This window comes from Equus quagga, chromosome 10 (genome assembly GCF_021613505.1).
Source record: "Equus quagga isolate Etosha38 chromosome 10, UCLA_HA_Equagga_1.0, whole genome shotgun sequence".
Taxonomy (NCBI): Eukaryota; Metazoa; Chordata; class Mammalia; order Perissodactyla; family Equidae; genus Equus; species Equus quagga.
In genome coordinates this window covers 90,350,536-90,378,408 of record NC_060276.1, presented here as the reverse complement: position 1 = coordinate 90,378,408, position 27,873 = coordinate 90,350,536, and the positions used below count along the sequence as shown (strand labels likewise).

The 27,873-nt window shown below is 58.1% G+C and overlaps 1 protein-coding gene across 1 annotated transcript in view; it reads right to left on the bottom strand.

The window, feature by feature from the left end:
• BCOR (BCL6 corepressor) overlaps positions 1-27,434 on the bottom strand; it is a 114,957-nt gene extending 87,523 nt beyond the window's left edge. The window contains exon 1 of the mRNA XM_046672954.1: positions 26,968-27,434. The gene's annotated coding sequence lies outside the window, so the exon portion shown is untranslated. The remainder of the gene's footprint in view (positions 1-26,967) is intronic.
• Positions 27,435-27,873: the final 439 nt, after the last annotated feature.

Here is a 27,873-nt window from a genome sequence, read left to right as displayed (position 1 = left end):
CCCCCCCCCCCCCCCCCCCCCCCCCCCACACACACACACACACACGCCCCTGCCGCTCCAGGCCAGCAGCGTCCCCCACTCTCTGCTCTCCTTCCATCTCCCCCACCGGTTCCTCAGCCCGGGACAGCCACCAAGGAGCGCGCCTCTCCTCCCTCCAATACAGCCAAGCGCTTTCCTGTGGCTGTTGGCTTTGCCACACTCGCTGCACCCACCCCCACCACACACACACACACACACGCATACACATGCACACGCACACACAAACACACAGACACAGTTTCTCGTCCTTCCTGCCTCCCTGCTGGGCGTCCTGGAAACCTGACTGCCTAGCCTGAGTGTGGAGTCACGGCTCTGCCCAGAGCCTGGAAGCCCAGCAGAGTTGGCCAAGGCAGAGGAGGAGAGGGCCCCTGATGGAGGAGGGGGTTCATGCCTGAGAGAGAAAGAAGCCAGCCAGGAGACACAGCCTGCAGGAGAGGGCGAGTATAAAGGGAAAGCCAACACTAATCCCTCAGCCTGCCTACGTGGGGCCTGACAGTTTACAAAAGCCTTTTCCCTGAATATTATCTCATTTGCACCAGCCTCACCACGGGGCTGTGAGCGGGGTAGAGCAGATAGCATCACCCCCTTTGGCAGAGGAGAGAGATGGGGCCCTGGGAGGTTAGGAGAGGTCTGGACCAAGGTGGCAGAGCTAAGAGTGGTGAAGGAGGCCCGAGGCCTGGGGTTTCCTGCCTCCAAGTTCACTTTCCTGTTCAGTAGCTCAGTATGTGTAGTCTAGGTGAATATCTGTGTGGAGGGGAAGGCGGATGGCCGGACAGGAATGAACATCCAGTTAGGGAAGTCCAGGAAGGAAGGACACAGCCCCACACCTCTTCCTCAACCCAGGTCTCACACAACAGCCCCAGCTCTTTCCATAGCAGCCTGTGAGCTGGCCCCCAACCCCCTGCCCAGGGGTGAGCTGTCAGGGCCGGGCTGTGCCTTCAGCAGTGGCTACTCCAGAGGTCTGGTATCTTTGGGAGGCCCCGCTCTGCTTGTCTGCTCAGCTCTCCTCTGCCTGTCATCCCCGCCCCCAGCCTGGGCTGCAGGATGCCTTGCGTCCAACTGTGGTTTCCGGGCAATAAAACAACTATTAAAGTCTCAGGCACGGCTGGTGATTTGCATCACATCCTCTCGTGCATGGATTCAATATTTAATACACAATATTGAATACGGATATTAAAAATCAATAGCTGAGGACCCCTGGGGAGGCGGCACAGTGCGATCCTGCTTCGGGAACACAACCAGCTCCTCTAAAAAGACAGGAACGGCAAGTTCAGCCAAGCTGAGCCCAGCGCCAGGGGAAGCGAGGAGCAGTGGATGCCTCTCAGTTTCCTGCACCATTCCCAAGCTAAGCTAAAGGGAGGCCACAGGAATGATATGCCCCCAGGCTTTACTAGTTGGGGGGTGAGGTGGGGTAGGATTTGTTTCCAAGCAAGCTACCAGGTGGATGGAGCGGCTGTTTTTGGTTGCTGTTTGCACTTTGGTTAGGTTCAGGTCTGAGTCCTGCAGGCAAGCACTCAGCTCTTCCCACCATAATGGCTCCTTCCCCAGGCCTCATGACATCCATCACCAGAGGCCCCATGGGGAGCTCCTGGCACACGCTTTCAGGGAGATGGAACAGGAATTCCAATAGCTCAGAATATTCTTTGCCCAGGAAAAGAAATGTGAATGCCTGATGCCAGGCTGGGAGTCGCGGGGTCTTCCGAGGCACCACCAGCCTTCAAGACAGAAACCCTTGGCCCATGTGACCCGCCCAAGGGCCTGGTGATGGCTAGGTGGTGACAGAGGGAAGGAGCCGACCAGGAGAAAGAGGCTGGGACATCGAAGCACTCCCGCTCCAGAACGAGAATCCAGATTGTCTGTTAAACAGCCAGGAGAAGAGCAAGCTCCCGGGATGCATAATTATCTTTTCAGGCCTGAAGAGGAACACAAATTACTCTCTTCTTTATCAAAACATAGAAATACACTTTACCCTACAGAGAAACAAGGTTCTCCCAGACTGATAGGGTAGGGTTGAAGGAGAATAAACATCTTTGAGAGGATTCATTTTTTTCCACTACAGAAAGAGAAGAGAAACTAACAGTGGGAGACACACTTAGGTTATCTGATTGGAAGGGTCTGGAGGCTGTTAGATGCCAAAGAACTAGATGAACTTGACCTGTTGAAGTGCCATCCTCGACACCAAGTTATAACATTAATTTTATAGATTCCCTTTTTATCATAGCTTAAATCAATAGGGATTGAGTTGGAAATTTTGCTCTGGTTATAAATAGATTGAGAGGACACTTCAGGAAACCCCAAAGTGGCGATTCGTGTAAAAGTCACAAGGGAAGGAAAGAGGTGTTGGAAAATGACAGTTAATGAGCTGGTGGCCTTGCCTCTTTGTTCCCTAACAGTTGTCGGAGAAGCATCAAAGGGAGGGAACAGGCGCTCTTCTCAGAACCTCGCAGGAACCGCTGAAGCTCTCTGGCTGCTACAGACCCCCTCCGTGGTGATTCCCAGACGCAGCCCCCTGGGAATTTGCGTGTGTGTATTTACGCGTTTCCGGGCTGGGGGTGCAGCCACTTTTACAACATCATTGGGCCCTGTGAAATTCACTAGCAAGAGTTCTACTCAGAGAAAAAGACATTCCAAGATGGACGTTGGATATAGAGCAACTGCTCCAGCATCATCAGCAACATCTTCTTGAGTCCTTCAGCACTATCAAACAGCCTCACTGTTTCCCACCTTGGCCATCGGGCCAGGTTCTGGGCCTCCTATAGACCCATGCAGACCTGGCAGTTTGCAGACCCAACACTTTGCACCTAGTGGGGACATGTGGCTAGCCTATGAGATGGCTGGCCAAGGGAGACGCCAGGCTCAGCTGAGGGGACCCAAAGTCCAGGAGGGCCTCTTGGCACAAGCTTGGAGCTGACTCAGCTGGGGGGACGTGAACCTCCAGAATCCACTGAGGCAGACACGTCCCCCCTGGCACTTCAAACCAAGAGGGAAAGTGGCCTTGCCCCATTTGGGTGGACTATAAGGCCCAAGGCGTAGGAGAGCTCCGCTGCATGAAGGACCTGCATACACATGAAGTCCCAAATGCAGAGAGAGATTGGGGGCAGTGCAGGAGGGAGGGGGCATCTTCAGGCCTCCCACCATTCCACTCTTCTGTAACGTTTTCCTGGAACGAAGTGAGCTTGTTAGTGGCGTTGTTCCTGAAGCCCCTCCGGGACTGTCACTACCTCCTGGTGCTAGACAGCGGAGCCGATGGCTTTCTGCCGAGAGGATCTCCTGGGTAGTATTCGAGCTCACCAAAACAACGAGCCTCGGATTCTGGCGCGAAGCCTCACAGTTCCGATAAAGCTCTACCTCCCCTCCCGCGCCCCGCAGAAAAACAGCCCCGAACTGCTGGGGTGAACACGGAGCCTGAGGCCAGGGTCAGCGGAGGGACGGTCCCCACCACCAACAAGTTGCCGGCTGAGATAACAGCTGTGGGAGGGGGAGGGGAGCCGCAGGCAGCCACGACTGAACGGTTGCGATCTAGAAAATTCAACAAGAGGCCGCCGCGGTGGCGGCGGCGGCGGCTCCAATTAGCTGAGCCAACTGGGAAGGCAGAGAGCTAGGCGGCGGCCCCGCCGATCGTGCCCGGGGCGAGCAGGCGGGCGGGGGCGCGGGGCCTCGGAGCTGCCCGGGCGGGCCTCGCCCGGCCCCTCCCGCGGGCTCTCGGAGCGCGCCTGGTGTTTACACACTGTCCTTCCGACACGGGATCAAGTTTCAGGCCGCGCTGGAGGCGCCGGGGGCCGGCCACAGGCCCGGGAGAGGGGAAGAGCTGGAGCGGGATCTGAGGCAGCGCTGCGCGGACGAGAAAGCCCGGCGCGCGTGGGCACAGCAGTGCGGCCGGCCCCCGGGGGCGGGGTGGAAGGGGAGTCCAACGGCCCGGGTGGGCAGGGGCAGGTGGGGCTGCGGGGCGCTCCCCGCAGGGAGAAGCATCTCCGAGTCGCAAGAGTGGAGTGCTTTGCTCACTCCGGCCGGACAACTTAACCCTGGTAGAGGAAGAACCCTGACGCAATGACTGCTCGGAGCGCCCCTTGTGATATCTTCCCCGCTCCCCCCCAGTCCCTTTGATGTACTACCCGATTCAGGTCATTGTTGGGAGGGGTGGAGACAGCCTGTGGGCTAGGGGAGGCGAGCGCGATTGGAGACCTCGAGCCTCCCCGCGCGCCCTGGCCCAAGGGCTGCGGAGGCCTCGGGCCGGGCGCCGGAGGGCTCGCCGCTCCGCGCCGCCTCTGAGCTGGCAGCGCGCGGGTGCCCCACGCTGTCAGGCGGCGGCGGGTGAGCTTCCAGCAGCACAGGCACACTGTAAACAGCTGCGTGCGCGCCCTCCCCGCCCGGGCTGGGAACCTCACCCAAACACCATGTCGCCTGCTCTCTGGCTCCCGGCAGAGGCTGGGGGGGCCGCGGGGGGCGAGGCTTTGTAGTCGCGCCTGGAGAACGAGGGCCCCCACCCCGCCCCCAGGCCACCGGGGCCCAGGACCGAGCGTTCTAAACCTGCAGGGGTGCGGGGTGCTGCGGGGAGGGGAAGCAGTCAGCGCCTGCCCCCTCCCCACTGAATGTCTGCTTTGTTCCGGAAAACAAGGGAAGCATTAGGCTGCTGCCCCCGGGGAAACACAAAACTTCTTTTTGAATCTCGGGAAGGGCGGTTGACTGCGCTACGGGGCTCCCGAGACAGACCAAGGAGGGGAAAAGCTGAGAGGGCGGGCGGAGACAGGGAGACTCCCGGGGAGAGGACGACGGACAGAGTGGGGGAAAGCCGCTTAGGGTGACCCGGCGGGAGACCCGGGAACCCGACTCGGCGCGAAGGTGCCGCGCGAGTTCCAGAGAGCAGCCGGCCCGGCCAAGTGGCGCCTGCCCAGCCGGCGGCCGTGCCAGCTTCCTGCCCTGCCCAGGACCGCGGAGCAGTTGGGGACGCCGCCGCAGGCTGGCCCGGAATCGCAGGAGGACAGCGGGGGTGGGAGGGAGGGCGCGAAGCCACAAGTAACCCCCGACTAGAACTTTCTGCACGCACCGCCCCCCCCCCCCCCCCCCAGAGTGGGCCCGGACCCCGGGCCTGTGGGGCGTCGGCTCCGGGCTTTCAACCTTGGAGGAGGGAGGGGGCAAAGGCTCAGGGAGCTCCCCCGCGCGGAAGGTGGAGGACAGTCTGGGGTGTCTTTGGTCTAATTTGATGACCGCTAATGGGTTGGGCTCCCAGGACAGCCGTGCCATTCCGAGGGGCCGAGCCAGTTCGGCCCTGGCCAGCAGGAGCGGGCAAGGGGATGGAGCGAAAGCAAACCTGGAGCTCGCTCGCTCTCTAGCTCTCTGTCCTCCCCCGACTGCCACCCCTCACTGCGCCCTTCCCGCACCTAAGGAAGGGGAGGGCCCCCAGGCTCTGCCCCACCCCCCCGCGGGGCTCTCCCCTCCGCCTCGGAAGCTCAGCCTGAGCGCGAGGGTTTTCCCCCTTTCCCCTGGGCTCGCTGGGTTTCTAACTTCCTCTAAGCCTCCCTCCTCGCTCCGAAAAGCCCCGAGGAGAGGAGCAGAGAGGAAGCACGCCGCTAGTGTGCGAAATGAAGACCATGTGTGGGGACAGCGGCATCAGAGTGCAGCCGCCGGGGGTGGGGGTGGCTGAGGCCCCCGCGTGGCCGGAGGCTCGGGGCGGCAGCAGCCAGCGCCTCTGCTCGGCGTTGGGGACCCGGAGCCGCAGCGAGCAGCAGCGAAGAGGCTGGGCTGGCCTCGTGGCGGGCGGCAGGGAGGGGTGCGGGGGCTGCCGCGCCGTGGGGGGCGGGGGGCGGGGACGCAGCCCCGGCTTCCTGGGCCGCAGCTGCGACCGAGGGCGCAAGAGCAGATCGTGCTCGGCGGCGGCGGCGGCGGCGGCGGCGGCGGCTCGGGCCCGCCGCGCTCGCAGCTGAGAATCAACAAAGGGAGGCAGCGGGCGAGCGGGGGAGGGGCGCCGCCGAGCGTTCGCTGGCTGCTGTGGAATAATAAAAAATAATTAATAATGATAATAAGAGAAAAATCCCCGAGCTTTCATGGCTCTGGGTTTCCGTGTGGCTGCAGCGGGAAGCACGCTGTCCTTGAGGCGGCCTCTCTCGCCTGGTCTACCCGCCCCTCCCCCTCCCTCGCCCCCTCCTCTCCCCGGGAACCGGGAAGAGAAAGGTCTGCAGCTGACAAATATTATCCATTCTCCCCATCGATCGCGGAGTGTACAGATGTGAGCGCTTGATGTGCCCGCGGAGCGGCGGATCCTCCCTGCTCGCTCGCTCTCGCCCAGGCTCCGCTCGCCGCCCCCCTCCTCCCCCTTTGTTCTCCTCCCCTTTCCCTCTCTTTAAATAGATTTCAGGGCGCTGCCTGTTGGAGAGCAGCTGGCGATCTCTCCCGAGAGAGGGAGCGAGCGCAGCCCGAGGTGCCCTGTCACCAGCCTCCCCTCCCCCACCTCGCCTTCCCAGTGCGGGCCCCCCCCCCCCCCAAACCTTTCTCGTTTCCAAAACAGAAAACACCGGGAACACCCACGTCCACTGCACCGCCAGTCTCTCGGAGCCCTTGGAGCCCTCGAGCTGTCCCCGTGTCCCTGTGCCGGTGTCTGTGCGGAGGAGGGAGGGAGCGCAAGGAGGGGACCAGGGGACGTGCCGGAAGAGCCGAGGGTCGGGATCTTTCCCCGGCAGCAGCAGGGACGCAGCCCCGGTCACGCTGAGAGGGGACAGTTTACCCATTAGGGAAAGTCGGCAGAGGCGGCCCTTTTATTCCTCTTTTGCAGATGGCAGATTAAGCCGGCAGCGTCCGGCCTCAAAGGGGCCGGCCGCTCGGCGAAGGGTTAACCCGTCGGCCGGTAATCGCGGGCACACATACACACACGCTCACACACACACACACACGCGCGCGCGCGCGGCGCGTCCTCCCCGCCCGCCCGCCCGAGCGCCCGCCACAGCCCGCAGTGAGCCCGGGGCTGGGGGGGGGCCTTGGGGGGGAGGGGCGGGGCGGGCTTAACCAGGCCGCTCGACTGAGCCGAGGCCACCTCGCCGTCTGTCACTTAAATGATTGTCCTCCGCTCCGCTCGGTGCGGTCAGTACGGGCTGTTAACAGGCAGTTGCAATCAGTTTCCGAAAGGTCAGCCAAGGTCCTCCGGCTCTCGCAGACGGAAGGCATTACGAAACCGCTTTTGTATCTGCAGGCACTTTAGAAAAAGAGGCGAGGAGGGGCGCACCGCAGCGCCGCGGTGCTTCGAGCCCCGGGAGAGGGGTGGGGGCTGCGAGGCGGGGGAGCTCACCCCCCCGCGGCCTAGACCCTGCGGCGGGGAAACCACCCGGCGAGTGACCCAGGCCCTCCCTGTTTCGATGGGGAAGCAGGAAGGAAGGGGGGTCGCAGGCGGCAAGGGAAGGAGGAATGGGAGGAAGTGGGAGAGGCGTCCTGGCTCCCCTCCTCGCCCGGCCTGCGGCCCACACCAGGACGCAGACGGGGGCGGGCAGCCTTGGGTGCGGCAAGACCCCGCGCCGACTCTCAGGTCCTCCTGACGCCGGGAAGTGCGGCGGGGGTTGGTTGGGGGAAAAAGAGAGACCCTCGCCGAGCAAGCGAGTCCCCGCGCGGTGTCTGAAGACGCTGCTGCTGCCGCCGCTAGAAGTCGTCCATCAGCAACCAGTCCAACCTGCCAGTGATAATGTGCGATCAACACCAAATCACCCCCGCCAGGCGCGATCCATCATCGCTGCGCGCCGCGGGCCCGCTTGAGGCTGAGTCGGAGCTTGGGGGGGGGGGGGTGTGACGCGCGGAGCAGGAGGCGGACGCCCAGCACACCGTGACTCTCGGCGCACCTGGCTGCCCCTTCCGGAGGCCTGCACCCCGGCGTTCATAACTCTCCAAGTTCCCCGGCCGCAGAGCGCAGACCCGGTGGCTCCGAGTTCCCGGCACAGGTCACTTAAGAGCCGGTGCGTCCTCTGCGCCCTACTACCCGGGTCACACCATACAAAGCCGTCCCTTCCTCGGAGTTGCCCTGCCCCTCCCCTCCCCCTCCTCCGAGAAAGCCTAGCTGGCGAGAAATTAATATTTAATATCGTGAAATTGATTAAAGGGCTGGAAGCCGGCGATGGGGTGGGGGGAAGGGTGGGGCGTAATTAAAGATCTGAGAGTCGTGGCCGCTCCTCATCTGCCCTAGCCGCACGCGGCCTTTGTGAGGCCGAGGCGGGGTCGCGCGGAGCTGAGCCCAGCGGTCCCAGCGCGGTGGCCCGCGCTGCCCAGGTTTCCGCCGGCGCCCGAGGGCGGAGGGCAGAGGCGGCACGGAGGGAGTAGGCTGTCCCGGAGGCTGGCGAACAACCTTAGCGCACCTAGGGCTGCCAAAGAGCCGCACCTCCCTTGCGGGCCTGTATCGTGGGTTCATCTATGCCCGCAGGAGTCTGAGAAGGTCGGGTGCTGCAGCTCCTCGCTGCTAGTTTGGCGCAGAAGCGCCTTCGCCGCCCGGGAGACCCTTGAGGGGGCATTCCCCCTGAGACTCCAAGGTCCCCGGCGCAGCTTCACAGTGTGCCCCATTCCGAGGTCGCCGCCTCAACCCCTGACCCGGGTCTCCCTGGCCTCCCACGAAGCCCTCCGAGAGCAGGGAGTCAGGTCCACCCAGCTCTGTAACTAGGGGATCCTGAGTCCGAGGCTGCCCGGAGCTCCCGCTGGTTCTCTCTCGTCCGGGCCCCATCCTGGGCTGCTCACGCTGGGGGCAGCTTAACTCGTTCAGCTGCACTGCAGATGGGGCCTGCCGCTGGAGGCGGCGGTCTCCAGGGAGTCGTCACCGAACCAGCTCCGCTGGCCGCCTGTCGTGCCATTGATGGTTACTGCGCCTCCCAGGAAGGGCAAGGGGCAGGACAGGGCTGGAGGTGGGTGCGCCTGGGCAGGTGCTACTAGAGGAATTCGGTGGACGCAAGATCAGTGGTAACCCGTTGGCGGTGGCTACGGTTTAGAAATCGGAGGGTGGGCTCGGTGGCGGGATGAACCCTCAGCTCGTGGAGGCCTGGCTTTGAACTTTTTCTTGTATACGATTTATCTTTTGCTGAAGCAGTCTGTCTGAAAAGTACCAACAAGTGTGCAGATGGGAGAAAACACACATAAACACATGCAGCGTCCTTGGCCCTAATCAGCTGGGGGGCTAGGAGGGCCCGGCAGGCTCCAGACCTGCTAGAGGGAAGGTCAGGACCAGGGAGGCTTAGGCCCAGTCTCGGGTTTATTGCTGTACTTGAACAAAGGCCCCCGGGGGTGGGGGCTGCCTAAACTGGGGCAAGAGAGAGGTAATTAAAAAAGGGGCTGCAGAAGGAGGGAAAGGCTGGTGTGGCTGCTGCCTGGGTGGGTGGAGGACACGTTCTCCATAAGAATACAAGCCGCTGCAAACGTTATGCAGCACGACTTTATTTCACCAAAACAAAACCAAAAAGTTCACCTTCAGTCTCTCACGTTGAGCTGATAAGCAACATGCAAACTTTGGATGGAACCTTGAACCAGTGGGAGGTGTCAGCCCGCAGTCTACAAAGGGCAATGGGAAGCTTTTCCGGGTACTTCTCTGTTCCTATCATTGTGATTCTACCTACATCAGCTACTCCCTAGGGGGGCCCTTCTGACCTCCCAACCTGAGCCCGAGGCGAGATCATTCAGAATGCACCGCATTCATCAACGCCATTTCTGGTAAATTGGACCTCAGCTTTTGGAGTGTCCAAGGAGGACGGCAGCCTACACAGTGCGCATACCGATGTCAGAGCAAATGCGATGGGCGCCACACGTTCTGGAGCCTTTACTAGATAATACAGATTTCACCACCAGAGGTACCAGACCTTCCAAGACGTTCCTGATCTCAAGAGGTCTGGGCCCTGTGTCTTACCCAGGCACGATCCCCGACCTTTGGTCACTGGTATCGTGGAGTTGTGCACCAAAAGGGTTCCAAGGCTTACTGGCCAGGCTGCCAAGGTCGGAAGAAACCGCTCGGGTGTGAGGCCTGCACACACTGGTACCCGCTGCTCCTCATCCACCATGTGTAGTCTGGCAGTCATCCTCAGCCAAGGCCTGTCCCTACCTCCTAACAGGATTCTGGGGGATAAAATGTCCCTTTAAGGTCCGTCCAGGTAGGGCTCCTGGCAGGGAGACCTGGCTGCGGAAGTCGCAGGACTCGGTCCTCCGGGGTCCCCGTGGGCCGAGGTGGAGCGGCCTCCCGGCCGAGGGCTTGGCCGCGCGCACGGGCTCCCGAGGGGCCGCCGCCTGCTTCTCCCCCGGGCGCGGGCTGCACGCGGCCGCCATCTTAGCCGGGCGGCGCTGCCCCCGGCGGTGGCACCTCAGAGCCGCAGGCCGCGCCGAGGCGGCCGCGCGGGCGTGCCCAGGCCGCCGGGGACGCGCGGGGCGCCGTGCCCGCTCCCGCCCGGCCCTCCGCGCAGCGGGGCGCGGCCGAGCCCTGGCCCCGGGCGGCCTCTCCTGCTGAAAGCGCGGCCGGTAGTCGCCCCCGCCGCAGCGCCAGCGCGGCTCTGCATCCCGAGAAACGACCTCTTGTTCCCGGCCTCCTGCAGCAGTCGACACTTGATCCCTCTCCCGCGCCGGCGGCCGTCCGCGCACCCCGGACCCCGGGCTGCCGCCCGAGCCGGCCGCCACCTGCGGAGGCAGCTCCCGGGGGCGCGGCCTGCAGCCCTGTCCCCACCGTTCAAGGGGTTCTAAGGCGCTGTCGGAACAAGAGAGGATTTGAAAGTTATCTCTGTTGAAGGGATCGCGATTGGAGATTGTCACTCTACATGCCCACTTTTTGACATGCGTTTATCGAGACGCTTGCTAAGGGCTAGGCACTGTGTGTCCCAGGGGAATCCGTAAGTGCAAAAGTGAATTTTTTTAAAAAGCACCCCTGGCCCTCCAGTAATTTACAATCTAGGTGGGAAGGCAGACTTGTAAATGACTAACTAAACACAATTAAAAGGCAACGCGAAATGAATGCAAACAAGGCGCAGGAATCCCGCGGTAAATGGCCTGGGGAAGGGCCAAGTAACTATTTTAAAAATAACCTTTAGTTCTAAAAACTTAGAATCAGTTCTGCAAGGGGAGACAGGGGCAGGGGGCTGGGGGCGGGGAGCAGGGTAAAAATTTACTAACACTGGATAGTTCCAGGGTTCCAGGGAATAACAGTCATCACTTCTGAAAGGTTGATGTTTAGGAAAAATGGTGAAAGTTTATTTAAACTAAGCAAAATACCAAGAATCAGAAACTTTGGATTCATTTCTCAGCTCCTGACATTAGCTGGGTGGTAGAGATGCAATTGTCCATCAAAACACAATACCCCCGTTTGAAATCAGTAAAACTCCCACCACGCTTTATAAAAAGACAAGTTTTAGAAAATAAAACTAAAGGGAAGATTAAAAACGTCTAAAAAGGTTTCAGACTTAAAGAAAATGGGAATTTAAAAAAGCAACACACAGAAAAAAGGTCAGCTTATTTGCAGATGGTCTCCAAGATGGGAACGTGCAGAAAACTTTCCCAAGATGATTTGTGCTGAGGCTGGAGAGTGTGGGAAAATCAGTCATAGGTCAAAGAAAATTAAGCAAATAAAACAACGAGGCAATTATTAACTCCAGGAAGAAAAAATCGCGCGGGAAAGGAAACGCAATCACTCAAGCTCATTTGCCTCAGCAATAAACAATATATATGTGGTCACAAAGTAAACACTGGATATGAATTTAATAAGAAATTATGATAGAGTGCTATTGTGAGAATGGGGGAGGGGAAGTATGCTGCAGAGAACTAAAATCCTCTTCTACCATATTAGGAGGTCAACAGATGATAGTCACTATGGATGATTTAAGAGAAGGCCACATCTCCATATTACTTAGAAATATGATGGTATCTTCCAGAGAAACAGGCAGAACAAGGGGGGGGGGGTATCTCCAGGGAATTGCTTTTTTTGCACCAAGCCTTTACATATATTTGGCTTCACAAACTTTGGGCAAATATTCCTTTGTGCCAAACACAAATTAATTTTTTCAATTAAGAACACACCTACTTAGAAAAATAAAACTCTGAGAACTCCCAAACAGTCACAATGATGTAACTAATGTCCTTTGAAACTATCTTCCTTCAACATACCCAACTGAAATGACCCAAAGTGTGGAAAGAAACAGGGAGGGAGGTGCAAGGATTTGGGGCTCCTGGCCTATACGTTCCTGGTTATAAGGGAAAAGCAAGCCATTTATGGCTCTACTGTGGAAATACTTTTCCAAGTATTTATGCAATTCCGAATACCAATACCGTCCGCTGTAGAAATGAACAGGAGCAAGCTCACAGGGCTTGTTCAGGAGGCTTCCAAAGGCTTCCCCCCACCGGCCTACTGCTGATACCAGAAACCCCCCTCTTTGGAGTTGCTTAATTTTGATTAGGAATTGCTTTCTCCGGATGATCCTCCACTTTTAAATGCAAATTATCTGCATCCATTACACATTAGTGTGAATTTTAGTTCACAGGTAACTTGTTAGGATGTTAAACTCGATTGCACCACCTGTTAGGGTCTTACACGCAAATGCCTGCACCCAGTACATACAGGCCTGGGGTTAACAGCATTCCTTAAAGGCTTCCCATTCAAAACCAAAGAAAACATACCCCCCCACCCCCCAACCAAAATTCCACCTTGCTGGCTGAGCAAGACACATAGGTAGGGTGACACCCCTATCTTTTTTTTTCTCTCTCTCTTTACTCCAAATAAAGCCTAGAAAGGACCCAGTAATTTATGAACATTACACTCTGCAGATGAGAGGTGACAAAACAAAGAGCGAGAAAATGGACCTACTGCTCTAACCTGCTGGGTCAACACTGGCTTGGTCTGCAGCCTTAGGCTGGCCCACTCTGCTCCCAAGATGCCCTTTTGACCTCTGTCCTGCCCTGTGTCACCAACTCTTTTCTTCCTGATCACAGAGAGAATCTGTTTCTCCTCTGCCCTGAGAACAGAACAGCTACTAGCCTACTTGGTGACTTTGTGAGAATTGGAGAAAGGTGCCCCTCCTGGGCCTGAATTCCAGCCCTCACTCCCTGTCTTGGCTGCAACCTTGTGCAATGCACAAACTGCACACCCTGACGCAGCGGCCCTGCCTGAGAAACCAGCTTATTTCTGGGGCCACTCTGAGCGTTGCTCGGTTCAACCCACAAGGTTGCTGCTGAATCTGGGTTTCTTTGGTTTCCAGCATAGAAGCAGTCGGCCCTGCAGACCCAAATCACCTGAAGGGAGGCTGGGGGGAACGAAGTACATCCTGAGAAGTCACGAAGTACATCCTGAGAAGTCGAGGTGAGGTCAGGAAAGGGACAGGTAGGTCAGAGTTCACCCAGTTCTCCACTAACTCTGGGACTTCCATTTTCATTGAGATCTAAAACATGAGCATCATGCCCCGAAGCCTTGCTGAAAATTAAATCTTCATGAGCGAAAAGGAAAGCAGGCCAGAGGGTGCACATGCCTTTTGGATTTTCAAAAGCGGGAAAATGATTAGATTTCAGATTTAGGGAAGGTGTGTCACATTAAGGGAGCCAGAGAAAATAATAACTGCCAATTCCAAAGCAAAACAAAATCATGTTTTTCCACCACGTTTCTATCTCTGTCTCCTAGTCGAGCCACAATGAAATAGCAGATCAAATAGCAGATCAAAGGCAGAGGCAAATACAATTATGTTGCCTGTGAACCCCCTAGCATGAAATTAGAAGTCAAACTCTCCATTCAGGGGTTAGAGACAAGGATAATGGGAACCTGGGGCCCTCGAGGTGTACCCGGTCGCTTTCAGTCACAACACTATCCACGCTGGATATTTAAAACCACACCTGGGGGCAGGAGACAAACATTAAGCATTAGAGTAATTTCTTATTAATGTATTATTTTTTCCATACTTCTTTTAGAAAATGCATTGACTACATTTCCAGCCGTGTGCTACATAAAGATATCTGGATGTCGAATAAAAAGGGGGGGGGGGGCGGGATTTGTAAGCAGATAGTGAAAATAATGCTGGCTGGAGCGACGAAGGGTTCCCACAGATCCCTCCAAGATGGCAGGTGAAGGATGGCGGCAGACAAATGGCCAGTCCTGTTCTCTATCTGCTTTCCCTTCCAATGCTGAAGGACCTAAAACCCATCGGATCCCACCCCCTAGTCCTACCTCAGTCCTCCCCACACTTCACAAGCTCGCGGAGAGAGCTGGCCTTCAATATCTTCTATTTTTCATAAAATCCATATTTGCTTTATGGCTCTTTCACCCTGGCCTAATTTTAGCGCTCTGCCTCCCTCACCCCCCCATATAATTTATGCAGCCTCTTGAGGGCACAAGCTCCTATTATAACATAGACTATTCTGTTTAGAGCCATTGCTAATTAAGCTTAGCTCTCAAGAGTACCCGGCATAGCTCTTTTTTTTTTTTTTTTTTGCCAATGGCCACAAGTTCTTTGAGGCTCCTCCCAATGAGCGGTGGGGTCTATGTCCCTTCCCCTTGAATCAGAGCAGGTTGTGACTCATTGTAACCAGTCGATTAGAGTAGAAATGATTTCAAGTGTGATTTCCGAGGGTGCGTCAGAAAAGGTGACACAGCTCTTGGCTGGTTTGCCGGCATGCTTGTTTCCGGAGCCCTGAGCTGCCACTATGTAACTTCAAGTCCTACTCCCTTTAAGCTACCATCCAGTGAGGAAGCCCAGGCCATATGCAGAGTGCGCTTTGGTGCTATGGGACACAGCTGAGGTCCCAGCCAACAGCCAGACATGCGGCTGAGGCAGCCTCCACGATTCCAGCCCCCAGCTGTTGAGTCCTTCCACCCCAAATTCCAGACCCACAGAATCCACGAGCAGAATTCAATGGCTTCTGAGCCAGCTCCCTTGAAGCTGACTTGTTACAACCCTTATTTTCAGGATAGTAAGTAGCAAAGATCAGTTTTATAACATGTTGCTAAATTCATGGAAGAAGGTGAGCTGGATGAAAAACAGAAGCGTGGCGGGCAGGACATTTTCGGTCAAGACCCGAATCCTCCACCTTTGATGATGCAATGTCTTGTTCTTCATGGAATCCCCATTTCCGCTAAAGGATCGGGTTGAAAGGACCCCATCTGTTGTTCCCTCCTGATGGGTGCTGGCTGCACAAGGGAGTCAGTTCACTGGGCAGGAGAGGGCCAAGCATTTCCAGCTGTCCGCCTTTGCTCTCCAGCTATGTTCTCCTCTCCCATTTTTCTTGCCTCTTCATTAAGGTTCTCACATCATCGATGGGAGGGATGGAATATGGAAGGAGTGTCAGCTTCCTTCATTTTCTTCCCAATTCCTCCACAATTTCACATCTTTTCATTCCCTGACCCCAACTACCCCACTTGTGTCACACTCTGGGCACGTGGGTTTTCATTCACAATACTCGGAGTCACATTTGCTAAGCCATACCCATAGAACCACCTAGCAGTGCCTGGGGCCTTGTCCCTCCTCCCCTCCCCTTTCCTCCCCTCCCCTACTCCTCCCCCAAGGCAGGCACCAACAGGCTAGATGCCCAGGCAGCCCTCCTGGGGAAGTGCTGAGCTCTGGGGAGACCTGGGGACGAGGTGCAAGTCATCTGGACTGCAGGGGACTGAGGAGGGGAATGTGGGGCACCCACGTCCTGCCTTCTCCCGCCCCCAGCAAGCAGGGCAGCCACGGAGCAGGAGAAAAGAACACGGCACCTGCAATGTGGAGAAAAACAGGATTCGGGATTGCCTGTGGGGTGAGGGCTGAGAGGTAGGGAGCTACTGAACAGGCCAGGATGGGACCAGCAGCAAAGAGAAGGAGGCAACACCGGCCCCTGCCCTGCCTAGGGATGAACTTGCCAAAGATAAAACACAGCTGTGAAACGGGAGCAAAGGTCAAGCCCAAAGGGACAATTCTCCCCCTGACCACAGAAAGCCAGCACCAACTGGGATTATCTGTCAGCTGCTCATCCGGGGCGGCCTGGCCCTCAGTGCACAACCAGGGCTCAGCCGCAAGTCAGCCCTACACAGGGGAGCCCTTCCCCAGAGCTGGCACGGCACCCCGAGCTCACAGCTTGGGGGCTGCCTGCCCCACTGGACAGTGGGGTTCTGGGGCTGCGATTCGCAGGGCTCCTGGAGCACACATTTGAGAAGCAATTCTCTCTTCTACCCCAAATTCCAGGCCAGAGAGACCCACATCCAGCTAGGGCCTTGCATGAACCTTCCTTCCTACACTTCAAACAATATCACCCAAACCCTCCCTCACTCCTTCAAGAACAAGGGCACAATGTTCATTAAAATCTTCTTATTACCTTCCTGGTGCTTCCCATGCAATCACTTCATCTACTCTTTCCCCAGGCTTGTGAAGTAGGCATTCTCGTGCCTATTTTACAGATAAGGAAACCGAGGCTCGGAAAGTTTACACAACCACTGGGGGCAGAGCTCCCACCTTCAGCCCAGATGCATCTTGTTCCAGAGCTTTCCACCAAACCTGTGATCTCCCAAACATTTTGATCCCGTATTTCGTGCCAGGCCTGTGCCAGGCTTGCAAAGATAAAGAAGACAGTCTCTGCCCTTGGGGAGTTCATGGGCTTGTGGGGGAGACGGAAACACTGTAATACAGTGGGACAGGGGCTCTGAATGGGGACAATCTAAGTACCAGGGAGCCCTTCTGACTGTCTTGATCATCTTTGCCCTTCCACCCCACCTCTCTTTTCTTAGCCCCTCTGGTTTCTTCTCACAAGGCCACTCTTCTCGTCTTTCCTTAGGCGCTAGCTGGTGGCTCACTCCCACGCCTGTCTCTTTTTCTCCTGTCAACAGGGTCTGCACCCACCCGCCTAGCAGGCATCCTGACACCCTACCTGCCTGGAGAAGCTGCCTTGGTTGGGTGGACATCCTTGGCCTCTGGGGCCCCAGGGGAAGAGAGGGATGCTCACTGCAGCCCCAGGCTTCCTCAGCTGGGAAATGGGCACAGGGGCTGGACACTGAGCAGGCTGGTAGGCCCTAGCAAGGCTTTTATTGAAGCCTGTTAAAGGGCTTCGGGCTTCCTCTGATGAAAGGCGCTTAAGTGCATCTGGTTTTGATTACAGGGGAGGAGAAAGCCAGGCGGTCTCTTGGGGGTTGGACCAGTCATCTGGCTCTGCCTTCCTCCGGGCAGAGCTGGCTGCTGGTGAGGCCAGGAGGCCAGGTGTGGGGGGCAGGCAGGAAGCAGAGCCAGTACAAAACCCTTCAAGGCTCCAAGGCTCCTGACCCCAGCCTCTGGTTCTGCCAGGCGGGACTCCCAGCAACAGCGTGATAGCTCAGAGATGCAGCTCCTTTGAGAAAGTCAAGTTCAGAGGGGCTGCTGCCCACCTCTGACCAGCGACTCTTCACTGATCTCCGCTCCCTCATCTCCAAAATACCTTCCCAAGAACCCCTGACCCTCCAACCTTTCGGGTTGCTCTTCTCCCTCAGACGAAGTTAAAATAGGTTTCTGCCTCAAGGGTTTCCGCAGAAATGCAGACCTTTAAAAGTTAAAAAACCCTCAGTGTTTCCTTTCTGCTTTTCAACTAGCCGGGTATCATTTCTCATAAAACAGACATCGTTAAGGATGCCACGTCACTGTAACGGACAACCATGCTGAATTAAAGGAAGAGATTAATATTAAAATAAAGTGGCTATCGCGGAACGTCATCAGGCAGTCCCAAGCCGCTCTGTGCCCCACACTTGTCCCTGCGCGGGACTCCACGTGGGCACACAAAGCTCTTGGGGGATCGGATGGGTTAAACACAGTCCGCGGTTCCAGAAACGAAATTGCATTTTCTTATTCCCGCCCAGATTTAATCCTGCTGCGTGTTATTATTGTCAAGTCTCTTCGCACCACCGTTTCTAAAAAGAAAACCCGTGGGTCTGCGCGGCCCTTCGCCGCCTGCTTGGCTTTTATTGTGAGCGCAGCCTGGTCTGTCTGCGTGGATCCAGCACGTCGTGACCGCCTCGCAGGCGCGCACGGACACCCTCGGATTGGCATTTCGATAAGACCTGGGCGCATTGTCTCAGCGGCGACACACACACACACAGATAATAAAGGTCTACCCTCCTCGCAACCCATAATTAGAAATGACCTTTGCGAAAGGCAATTAAAATATGGTAATGATCGATGCGCTTGTCCCTTTCCAAAAAGGAAAATACACAGGTGTTGGCTTCAGGAGGCTCCACCTGGCCCGGCCAGGAGGCCTCCTCCAGCTCATGAATGAACTCTTTCTCCCGGGAAGCTTCGATTCCCCGCTACCTACGCGAGCGCTGGCTCCCCTCCTCTCCTTCCCCTCCCCCACCCTTGCTTTGGCAGCCAGGAATTGCTGGCGGCGGCGGGGCTTTGTCATCTGAACGCACACACAGACACGCACACGAGCGCACCCGGTCACCACCGGACCGCGGCGGCCGCTGCGCGGTGTCCTTCCTCGCTGCGCTCCCCTCCCCGCCCCCTCTTTTTAAGAGCTCCTCCAAACCCTTTCTTCCGTCCTTTATGTGTGCGGTCCTTTTAATCGAGGAGCTCGGGAAGCATTTTAGGGGAGCCTCCCGCGGGGCGTGGGACGGCAGGACAGAGGACGCGCTCGGAGGGAACGCGTGGGCAGCTGGGCTTTGTTCTGCCCCTGGCCGGGGTCCCGAGGGCGGAAAAGCCTCTGCCACGCTGGGGCCTACCGGCGCGTTGGCGGCGGCTAACACCCCCCTTCAACTGCAACGTGAAATCCCCTCCGGAGTTCACTCCGGACTTGGTCCGGGTGGGGCGCATCGCCTCGGGGAGGGTCTCCTGGTCCACGACTGGCTCTCCCCATACAGACAAATGTGCGGTGTCATTATGGTGGCTCCTGTTGCTCGAGGCCCCGGGGGTGCTCCGGCGGCGCGCGCGCACCCCACCCCTACACAGCGCGGAGGGCGAGAGGGGGGCCCAGGGGCTGGAGCTCCCCGGGGGGCTGCCCGGAGGAGACGCCGCGCCGGGCCCTCCCGCACCTCCAGGCTGCCTTCCGGGACCGCGAGCACGGAGCCAGGGCGGCCTCTCGCCTTTCGTTACCGGGCCTACGAAAGCAGCAGCCCAGGCAAATATGTAGCTATTAAAATTAATCGCCCTGCGTTGTCAGCTGAACATAATGCAAATTATTTATGGGCTGTCTGCGCAATATTTATCATCGTGCAGGCTCCAGGCGCTTCGTGCCTCCCGGCCTCCCCCGCCCGCCCCGGCCCGCGCAGGGCGAAGCTGCGCGCAGGCTGCGGCGGCGGCCAGGGGCCCCTGGGCACCGGCATGGGGTTCCGAGGGCGAGGCCGCGAACCAGGCTGCCTTCCAGGGCGAGAGCTTCACTTTAGTTTTTGCCACTCGTTCCACATTTGTTAGAGGCCTACTACGTGCAAAACTAGGAGGGGCTGCGAAATTAGGGGGCAAAAGCCAATTCGGAGAAATCTGAACCAGACCAACTCGGCCCAAGGGGCGATGCAGGCGAAGGCTCCTCGGCTGTCCAAGTGGATTTTCCGAGGCTCCAGTCTGTCCTCCAACCCGGGAAACCCATGTTTGCGGCAGCTAGATTCGCACTTAGAGAAACCGAGAGCATCGGAGGTGCCCAACAGATCCCAGCACAACGCTGTCGACTGGAACAGGAATTCGGTGTCCTTCGAGCCTCAAAACTTGTTTGCAGATCGCAGATAACAGATTAACTGCTAATTGTCGAAATCGGCCAACCATTTAGTTTATCACTGCTGGAGGCCCCTTGGTATTCGCTGCACTTTTTATATGTAAAAACAGCCTTGGTACCTCCTAAACGGCTTTTGTGTGGCTTTTGTTTCTCTTTCAAATACGGTGTTTTAAAAAACAGCAGCAACACGCCACCCCACCCCCCCCCCAACCGAGCCTTCTTGGTTTAAAAAAAAAAAAAAAAAAAAGAAAGAAAGAAACCCAGGAGGAGAAATAATCTATAGGACAATCCCCCCCTACTGGTCGGCGCTGGCGTTAGGGCTTTTTACGCAGATCGAGTCGCCCTGGGCTGCAGAGGTAAACAGGCTTTCTGCACCGCTGCTAAATGAATCACGAGGGGAAGGACGAGGACGGCGGGGCGGAGGAGGCCTCGGGATCCGGGCTGGGTGCCAGGGAGGGGAGGGCGCAGCCCGAGGGGCAGTGGGGTGGAGGCGAGTTGACCCCGCCCGGAGGCTTCAGGCCAGGGAAGGGAGAGGAGAGGAAGGTCGGTGGGCGGTCCAGCCAGAGGCCCCCGCTCGCAATCGGCGAGGCTGGGTGAAAGCGCAGCCTGGGGCCCTAAACCCAGCGCGCCTGGGCGCCACCTGGGGCGGGTCACGCCGCGTGAGTCCATCTGCGGGGAAGGAGGTCACGGGACGCTCCTTCCCACACACAGTTTCAGCAGCTCTGGACGCAGAGGGAGGCCTAGCTCTTTCTTCTGATGTTCATTTTAAGCAAATGACTGCTCTTCGTCCCTGTTGTCAGTCTGAACGCCAGCGTCGCCTTGCACTTAGCTGACCAAACCTGAGTCGGGGCCTACTTCCGGGGTCCTGGGGGGACAGAGTGGCTATGGCATCTGTTCCCCAGACTATCAGAAGGGTACAGAGCCAGGATGCGACTTGGAATTTATATTCTTTATCCACTTTTCTTCTCCTTAAAATGTGGTTTGACCCAATTTAGAGGTCTTTTTTCTTTCCCCTTTAACCCCCCAATTTTTGACAGGGATTTTTCTTAGCACATTCCAAAGATTCTCCCATTACTTCGGAAACTTAATTTGAAGTGATGTAAAAGAAAAGAAGGCTCAAAATATTAAGTTGCTCTTGGAGTCCCTTTATCTCGTACATTCCTGCATGGATTTGAGTGAGGGCTGAATTTCACTTTGTTTTGTTTTTTAATCAGCAAATCACTGTGTTTTCTGGGGTAGGAGACTGAACGTGAACGCAGTGAAGTGGAAGGATCCTGCCGCGTTTACCAAGCGCTTTATAACACTTTGGTCCTCAGAATCCCACCTGAGTGGGGCGGGGTGTTATTGTTCCCATTGTCCAGATGAGGGGACTGAGCCCCAGGAGTTTCAAGAATCTAGGCGTCCTCATTAGACGGGGGCCAGAAGCCAGGCGAAACCCGCCGGCTCCTGCCCGCCTCCACCTCCCTCTAGATCAATGTCATTAGTAAATGCTGCATCCTTTTCTGAGATGTATCGACTGGAACCCAGGCCACCTTTCCGGCTGAGGCAGCCCACATTTTAGGCAGTTCCTTCTACAGCCTGCAAATCGCACGGATCGTCTCTTACAACCGTCTGTTTACTCACTTCCCTCCACCGGGTCAATTCCGACTCCAGGCCCGGGAGGACAATTTTAAAGTGTTTCTGCAGACAGACCCTCTGGCCGCGCCGGAAATGTTTTATGGACCTGTGAGCCGACTTAATCCCAGGAGGGGCGGCAGGATTAGTCCCTGGTGTGGGTGGGGGATTCCTATGTTAGGGTTTAATCCTCATGGGAGAAGAGCTGGGGGTCGGGTGGCTTCGGCAATGTGTCCCCCCTCCCTGTGAAACTCCCAGATTTGGGCCAAGGCGGCAGAAGGTCCAGAGCTGCTAAAACTGTGTGTGGGAAACTGAGGCATGTGGCCCTGGACCCCCAAGCCTCAGTCCTCGGCGAGGCATACTGTAGGGGGCAGAGGGCGCCCCGCGCAGACGCCCCGTGGGAGACCAGCACGGCCCCGGAGTGCGAGTGGAGAGCGCAGCCGTGCGTTTTTTCCCCAGGTTTTATTCTTCCAGCCCTGTGCAAAGGAGGAGAGCCGCAACCCGGGGAGGGAGCCGGAAAGAAACACTTAATCACCGGCGTCTCGCTGCTCGTCACGCGAAGATGGCAGCAGCTCCCCTGGGTTTCAAGGTTCCGGGAAAGGCGTGTGTTCTGCCTTGAGGCGCGCGGGCTGCTGCGCTCCCTCCCTCGCCTCGGCGGCCGGCCCGGGCTCACGGAGCCTTTCTCAACGCCCGCAAGGGCGGCGAGGTCGGCCAGCCTGCCCCTCGGCGGGCCCCGGCGGGGCGGTGGCCAGGGCAGCGGGGTCCGTGGGTCCTTGAGAGCTAAAAGCAAAGCTTGAGGAGAGAATCTGATCGTCCGGCGCCGCCTGGGACCACGAACCGCCCCCCACCCCCACGCGCCCCCCTCCTCCCCGCGCGCCCCCACACCGGCCCGGGCACGCAGGGACGTCAAGCTGCAGCCAGTACGGGATGCAGGGGAGACTTCTACTAGCCGTGCCGGAGGCCGAGCCAGCCTTTGCGAGAGAGGAGATTCATCGCCAGCCCCATTCACGCAGGCCCCACTGCCTGGCTCTCCCCTTTGACCCCCGGGCCATCATGAAACAGAGCGCACAGGTTCCTGCCAGTCGCGGCCCCCTCCCGGAGGGGGCTGGCATCCACAGGCTTGGCTGCACGCCCCAGGGGTGGCAGCGTGCGCATGGCCGCTGGGGAGGCGGAGGGCAGCGCGGCCCCTCCACCCTGACTCTTCCTGGCGCGGCACACAGCCGCCCCGGGATCCCGAAGCGCCCGAGCGGAGAGGAGGAAGGGAAGGCGGAGGCCCCGGAGGCGGGCTGCGCACTTGGAACTCGTGTGTCTGTGTGTGTGCACGCGCCCGGAAAGGGGGACGAGTGTTTAGGGGGGCAGGGTGAGCGTGAGCAACCCGGAACCAGCCGTCCCAACCGGGACTGACTAGCTGGCCTCTCCAGCCCCCGGCTGTGGGGCTCGGTGCCCAGGGCGGGCGGCTCAAGCGAAGGGGAGCCCGGAGCTGCGGAAGGCGCTGCCGGGCGTCAGGCCAGCTCCGCGGGAGGAGCCCGGGGACGCGCCTGGAGCTCAGGGACTGGTGTGACCCAGCCGTCCCCGCAGGCGGCCGTTTAGCTCCGCCTCCCAGGACCACTGACACTCGGCGATAAGGAGTTCCTCGGCAATAGGCTGTCCCCAGCCCCCAGTCACCTCCGGCGGACGTGAACGCCGGATGCTGTGCGGCGAGGTGGGGCGAGGGGCCTTTGCACTGCCTTCCCTGACCCCTTCTCAGCCACAGAGCCACAATAACGTGCTTCTGTGCGACGCTCCGGAACCTTACTTTGCAAAATAAGAGCCAAATGCTGGGCCTTCTCTTCTCTTGCCGGAAATTTTTCCTTTGGACGGTGGGGGCCCCAGGCAGTCCCCTCGGAACACTCCCCAAACAGCTGGCCTTCACTACACAGTGCTAGAGAGATGGCACAGCCTTTCCTCCGTCCCTCCCCCCCTCAGGGCAATCCCTGCCCTATCCCAAGCTGTGCAGCTTTGAGCAAGCCGCTTAACGGTTCTGGGCCTCAGTGTCTTTATCTGTAAAACGAGGCCAATAATAGTGTCTAACTGAAGGCTGTTCTGAGAATAATAATGAGTTAATACATAAAGCGCCTAGAAACGTCCTCGTGTGTAGTGCCACAACGTGTCTGCTGTTAGGATTTGGTACTCTCTTACCTTAGGATGGAGTGAGGGTAAGAAACCATCCAGGTGAAAGTTCCCGAAGCCTATATGGAGTTGGGTGTGGCAGGGTGGAAAGGGCACTATCACTCACAAAAACGCTAAGCAGATACAGGCTGGAACTGTCTCGACTAGACTTTCCCTTACAGGCCTGTGTGTGTGGTGGAAATGCAGAGGGGGACTCGTGCTTTAATGGCACTCATTTAGACTGGCTTCATGGGAAGCTCCTGGCAGGGCTCAGGCATCATTATCCACCCTCTTCCTGAGGCCTTGGGCAAAAGGCACTGGTTTAGAGGACCTCCAGGGGACTTTTCCAGGACACCCTTTTTAATGGCTCAAGGCCACCTCCTATAAATCAGTTCTTGGAGGCCCTGCGCAAAAGCCACATCCTCTGGGGGGTGTACTGTAGCCAGGGCATGTGTCCCTGGGCTGTCACTGGGCCTTATTTTAGGGACACACAAATGCACACGATTTATGTAAACAGAATCAGTCGGATTTTTCATTTCAAAAAGCTTTCCATTTCCTTTGAAATGGGGTCTCCTGCCCCATGGGGAGGTGTTGGGGCAAAGAAGGGCCTGAGGAGGCCTGGCCTCTCCCAGGTCACTCATAATTCATTAGGTGGGACAGCCTTTTCCTTTTCAAAGACAACGCAAATGGCCTTTCCCTTACGTGGCTGCCGGCCTTCGCCTAATCACTGAAATGTGCTGGCGGTGCGCTCTCACTCTGCTCTCAGTTGATCCTTATCGGAACTGTGCATGCCAGGCTGCCTGCCCCGCGAAAGACAAAGACATGGGAGCCTCCAGGTTTGCTCCCGAAGCCTCAGGGTCACCTCCGGGGCTTCCCCTTCACAGCCACCGGTCCCCAAGCCGCTGCTGGCCAGCCTCCGAAACAAAACCCGCAGCCCTAAGTCAGAATTCCAGTTCTCGAGCGCCACCCGGAGAGTTCACATTTCCCCTCCTCCGAGGCCGCGTGGTGCGCAAGCGAGAGTCCGGGGGCGGCGGCAGCACATGTCTGGGGAGGGGGGAGTGCTCCCCGCACCCAGCAGCACGTACGCAGGAAAAGAAAAAGTCAAGAGGAAAACGTGGGCTATAAAAGCCAAAACTCAGGGCCATCTACTACTAAGTACGAACAACCCCAGGCAGGAGTTTGCAAGGAGTCATCAACCCCCAAATAGAAACTACAACCAAAATAAATCCCCTTTTAGAGTTACATTAAAAGTCCTTGATGATGGAGTGCAAAGGGGACCGCGCCTTCTGAGGACACACACGGGCTGTGCCAAGATACATCGTGCTCAGCCTGGCACCTCCTGCACACACGTTTAATACCAGGCAGGGCGCGAGCTTCTCATCTACCAATTAACCAGCTCTGACAGTCTTTTTTAACTGACTCAACGTGTACTTGATTAAAAACAAAAAGATTGATTTTGCTTGAAAGATACCTGGACAACCTGTATTTAGATGGGCTAAGTTCCCGCAGCTCTCTGACCCCATTTGTCTGGTCTCTCTAAGAATCCACGTTTTCTAGCCCGGGAAGGGGCAGGCGGCCCTGGTGGCTCCTCCTTTCGCGGTTTCCTGGCGAGGCGCCCATCCTCCCCAAGCACCGGGAACGGAGGCGGCCGCATTAATACTCGCGGGCAGGCTGCTCTGACCTACACTGTCATTTTTTCCATCGGTCAGAAACGGGCGGGGAGGGGGGGGGTCCTCCTCCGAGGGGCTCTGCACGGATCATTGGGTTTTCCCCGGCGAACTTAACACGGAGGCAAAAGGGGCAGATGGAAACCAGGCCTCGGCTGGCCGGGCGCGCGTAAGCGCCGCACTCAGCAGCTCGACGCAAAGCCAGGGCTGGATTTTCGCGGCCCGGGCCGGCGGCCTCCCCGCGCCGGCGCGATCCTCTCTCCCTCCGGCTGAGCAAACGTGCTCGCCTAATTCCGCCCTGGAGACAGCAGCTGTGCGGCGAGTGGGGGAAAAAAAACCCCGCAACTTTTCCAACAGAAAGTGTATGCGCACAGGAGAGGTGAAGGCCCACCCCGATTCTGTGCACGTACCGACACAGCATCTAATCAGTGTCACTGCCAGGAATACGCTTCCGCGGCGGGCGACACCCCCGCCCCCGCCAACCTGCAGGAGGGAGGGGGGATGCAAATGGCGTCTCGCGTCGTCCCAGACTCTGCACAGCTCCCGCTGCCGCGACTCCCAGCAGACGTCGCAGCAGGCAAAGCGCCGCCACTCTGGGGACTCCAACACGCCGGCGGCCCGCGCCCCTCTCCTGCGTCCTGCGCCCGGGTCTCGGGAAAAGGAACTGGCACCACTCCCGGTTCCAAGGCCATTCCCCTGCCCCCACCTCTGGAAAAGCCCCCCTTCCCCGACTGGAGGGGGGGCGCGGGAGACCTTGCGAGACGACTGTTCCCCGGCTTCCCCGCGTGGCATCGGAGAGGAACGTGGGTGGGTTTTCCGTCCGAGGCCTGACCACACTCCCCCACTCTTCCAGGCCTCGGACCTGAACCTCATGGACTCCGGGTGGGGGGCCATTTCGGGCCACTCCGGGGGGGAGACCAAAGTCAGGCGTCCTCAAGGGCTCTGGCGGATGGCCAAGTTTGTGTCCTTTCCCTCCCACGCTGGAGTAGCGCGCGCCACTTTGGAGAAGCGTGAGTCTCCTCACCCCCAGCCACGAGGCCCACCCCTGTCTTCAAGGCGGGGCTGACGGTTTCTCTACAGCACCCTCTCCCGCTCTGCGGCCCCGCACGGCTCCCACAACCCCGGGGAGCCCCCAGAGATGGCCCGCGCCTTCCCGCGCCCGCTCTTCCGGGGCAGGAGGAGGCGTGTGCGTGGTACCCTCCGCGGAGCCACCTCGGCAGCCCTGCCTGGCCACGGCCTTAGCCGATCCCCGCCCGGAGTTGACCCGCTGGATGCAGCCTCCCCCACGCGTAATGGGGCGCCCTTGGGACGCAGGCAGGGATGGCGGTTCCGGTCGTTCCGGGATTTGCGTGCAAGAAGAAAAGAAGGCCGGCGACTACAAGAGCCGCGCCTCCATTCTCGGGGTTCAGACGCCCGCGCAGGCTCCGCGTCAGTCCCGCTATCGCCACCCTTGCCGGGGGGACCACTGCCGCACCCCCACGCCACCGCCCAGCCATCCCTCGCCCCGCCTGTGCCGCACCACGCGGAGCTCCAAGCACCCCGGCTCCCACACCAGTCCCTCCATAGCTCGCGCGCCTCCCTCGCCCCGCGCTCGGGGCGCCGCTCGCTCCCAGCGCCCCGCGGACGCCGGTTCCACCCTCGGCTGCGAAAGCCGCCGCCCCGCGCCTCCCCCGCCCGGCCCGGCCCGGCCCGGCCCTTGTCCCAGCCCGGCTCCCCCGCCAGCTGCGCCGCCACCGCAGCACGTGACCCGCCCCCGTCGCGGCTTCCGCTGAGCTGCCTGTTCCGGAGCACAAACAATTTCTGCTCTGACGCGGGGTCTCTCGGGCCCTGGCGTCCTCTCCTCCCTGCCCCCCCCCCCCCTTCCGGGTACGAGAACTCAAAACAACTCGCTGACCTTCGGGCGGACCAGCTCCGGCTTCTACCGACTCCGGCATTCCGTTGAAACCCGGCAGCGGCGGCTTCTAAGATTTCACTCCGCGCTGGGCTGGGGGGAGGGGGTGATTTCTCCGGGAGGGGGTGTCTCAGATCGAAAGAGCCACTTCATGCTCCTTCCTCTCCTCCGAAGTGAGTTTTTAGACTCTCCGGAGGCCTTGGGGAAACACGGGCAGCCGCGCGCAAAGAAAGCCCCCCTTCCTCCCAACACACACACACACACACACACACACACACAAATGCCGCCTTGACTAGTGTCTGACCCGATTTCCAGGGTCACGGCCCAGCAGCAGAGCGCCCGGGCAGCCTCCGAAATACCACCAAGCGGTGGGCTGTGGCACCCAGCAGAGCTGGGGTGGAGGTATCGCTCTAAAAAATAGTAGCTCAGACTTCCACGCTCTTTTCTAAGTACTTGACAAGCCCTCCAACTTTACAGATCAAGAAAGTGAGGCATAGACAAAGGTCAGTTAAGTATCTCGCTCAGAGTCACCCAGCTAATTAAATGACCTAGTGGGAATCTGAACGCAGGTTTTCCAGAGCCTCGGGTGGCTAACCATTATGCTATAGCGCTCACCTTGGAATCACAGAGCCACCCACAATACGAAACTTAGTGTTCGCTTGATGGCTCCATATTTTGTACGTTACATTGTGGCTGGCACAGAGGCACTCGAAAAATATTAGTGGAAGGAATGGGTGTCTGAATAAGTGATTGACAGAATCATGGATGGCAAGTGAGTTTAGAGAAAACAGCGCCAACCATTGTTCCTTCTAAGAGGATTGTCTTACCTTAATAAAACCTCTAGCTGTTTTTTGAATGTTTGCAGGTAACAGGAAACTCTTATTCAAAAATATATGAACTTCCCACCCC